This window comes from Elephantulus edwardii, unplaced genomic scaffold (assembly GCF_000299155.1).
Source record: "Elephantulus edwardii isolate Elephantulus edwardi_28Jun2011 unplaced genomic scaffold, EleEdw1.0 scaffold00072, whole genome shotgun sequence".
NCBI lineage: Eukaryota > Metazoa > Chordata > Mammalia > Macroscelidea > Macroscelididae > Elephantulus > Elephantulus edwardii.
This window is the reverse complement of record NW_006399822.1, coordinates 5,655,194-5,657,462: the sequence shown is the minus strand read 5'-3', so window position 1 is coordinate 5,657,462 and position 2,269 is coordinate 5,655,194.

The following is a 2,269-nucleotide window of genomic DNA, read 5'->3' as shown; positions in this document are numbered from 1 at the left end:
AGTTAGAAAACAAAAAGGAAAGAACACGTTAGGCATTTCTCAAAGGGAAAGAACTTTGGAAAAACAAAAAAAACCCAAACCCCAAGGTTCTTGTTGCAGTACTGAAGAATTCTATGAGTAAAACATTGAATGATGTAAGAAGCATCAAAAGAAAGCAGAAGGAATACATAGTCACTGTACCAAAAAGAATTGGCCAACAGTGAGCCAGTTCAGAAAGTAGCATGTGACCAGGAGTCACTGGAACTGAAGGAGGAAGACGAGGCTGCACTGAGAGCACTGGCAAAAATATCTAAGGCTCTGTAAATATTTAAAGGCGTGTAAAACCCTGTAGGGCAATTCTACTCTGTCCTGTAGAGTCACTGTGAGTTGGGATCCACTCAACGGCACTGGATGGCTACCTGATCGCCTGACCCGGGACCAGAATACAAGAGAGGCTCAATGAAGATTCGAATAACTGACCCAGCCACAGTCCCCAGAGGCCTGAGGGTTTCCTCATCACCCCATCTTGCCCTCACCTATTTCCTCAGGTGGGGGCAAAGGTATCCATAGCCACGCCTTGTTCTGGCCTGAGGTGTTTTTGAAGCTCAGAAGCTCAGAACTTAAGGAAAAGCATGGGAGAACCATGGGGATTTGCCTCTCTAAACTCGCTGGGCCTTCTTCCACAAAATCCACTGGGGAGGCAAGAGTCCTGCCCATGTGCTGGGTTGGCTGACCCGTCTTGGTGAGGCCCCAGCCCCTAGCTTTCCTCAGGGACAGAGGTCCTTCATAAGGGAATTGCTTCATTTTCTCAGTTGTCAGAAACAAACGTGGCAGGAACGGCCAACCTAACGCGGCATTTATGATACAGGTCAGCACACACATCTTATGTGTCATTTACCAGGAGGTTCAGTCACACAGCAGAGGAGGAATGTGGAGTTTAGCAGTGTGACAGCAGACTTGTGTGTGAGGCACTGAGGTGGCTGAGAAGCTGCTCCTGATGGCAGGTGGGGACTTGCTTCTCTGGTAGTTATTCTGTGGAGCACCTCACAGCTACCAGAGGGTTTTCAGAGGCAGAACCACGAGCCTCCGGGTTCCTTAAGCATTAGGCCACCACCTCTCCCTTGCTTCTGAAGTAGTTCTGGCCTATCTACAGTTCCTGCTACCGAAGAACATGATTCTTTCAGGAGCCCGTGCTGGGTGTGGAGGCCAATGACCTGCCCCAAGGAGCAGGAACTGTGGGCAGGAGTCTGTTATCAGGTTCTTGAAATGTCCCAGAGGCATTCTGCAGGGAGAAGGCAGGGCCCCTGTCCCCACCCCCTTGGGAATCCCAGGATGGCAGGCAGTCTGGGCTAATTATCAGAATAGTTGTGGAGACATTATTAGTGGGAGTCGTGACTGTTCCATGGCCCTGTCTGATTGGCCTGGTGGGTGAGGGGAGGGCATCCAGGGTCCCTGCCCCTGGCCACCCTTGCAAGGGGTGTCAGAGTCCCTGCTCTTGGCTCAATGTGTATAGGAATGTCCAGCTAACTGGGCGAGTGGAGGGATCCATGTGTGGGATGAACACTGAGGGTTCATGTGCCTGCTGGGGTCTGAACCTCAAGCCATCCTTTGTGTCCCTGCCCCCACAGTCTGTGTGAGAGAGATAACAGGGTCCACGCTTCCAGCAACCTGCGTGAAGGGTCCGCAGCTGCCAGTGGGAGATGGTCTGGGGTCCCTGCCCCTGGGTGAGAGAGGGGTGACATGGAGGTCCCTGCCCTCGTGTGTGAGGTGGTGTTGAGGGTCCCTGCCTGTGAGTAGGGTGGTGTGTGGGGAGTGTATACCCTCCACCCCGGTGTGAGCTAGTCATGCCCACCGCGTGCGAAGGGATGTGGGGGGCTCGTGCCCCTATGTGTGTGGTCCCTGCCCCTTTGTGTGGGGTGGTATGGGGGGCCCTCTGGCCTGATGTGTGTTTGGGGGTTCCCTGCCCATGGGGTGGGGGGGTGTGTGTCCTCTGGTCCCATGCGTGAGGTGGCGTGGGAGGTTCCAGCCTGTGTGTAGAGTGATGTTGGGGAGCTTACGCCCCCACCCCCGTGAAGGTGGGTGTGCGGGGCTGTGGTCCTGCGTGTGAAGTGGGGGTCGCAGCTCCCCCGTGTGTAGAGCATGGTGGGGGGGTCCCGGGGTGCGGGGTTCCTGTCGGGGGTGGTGGAGGGGCTGCGGCCCCCGAGGGCCAAGTGATGCGGGGGGTCCAGGGGCCCCCTCGGCCGGCCCGGCTCCAACACCGCCCACCGGGTGGGGGGTGCCCCGCGGGGGG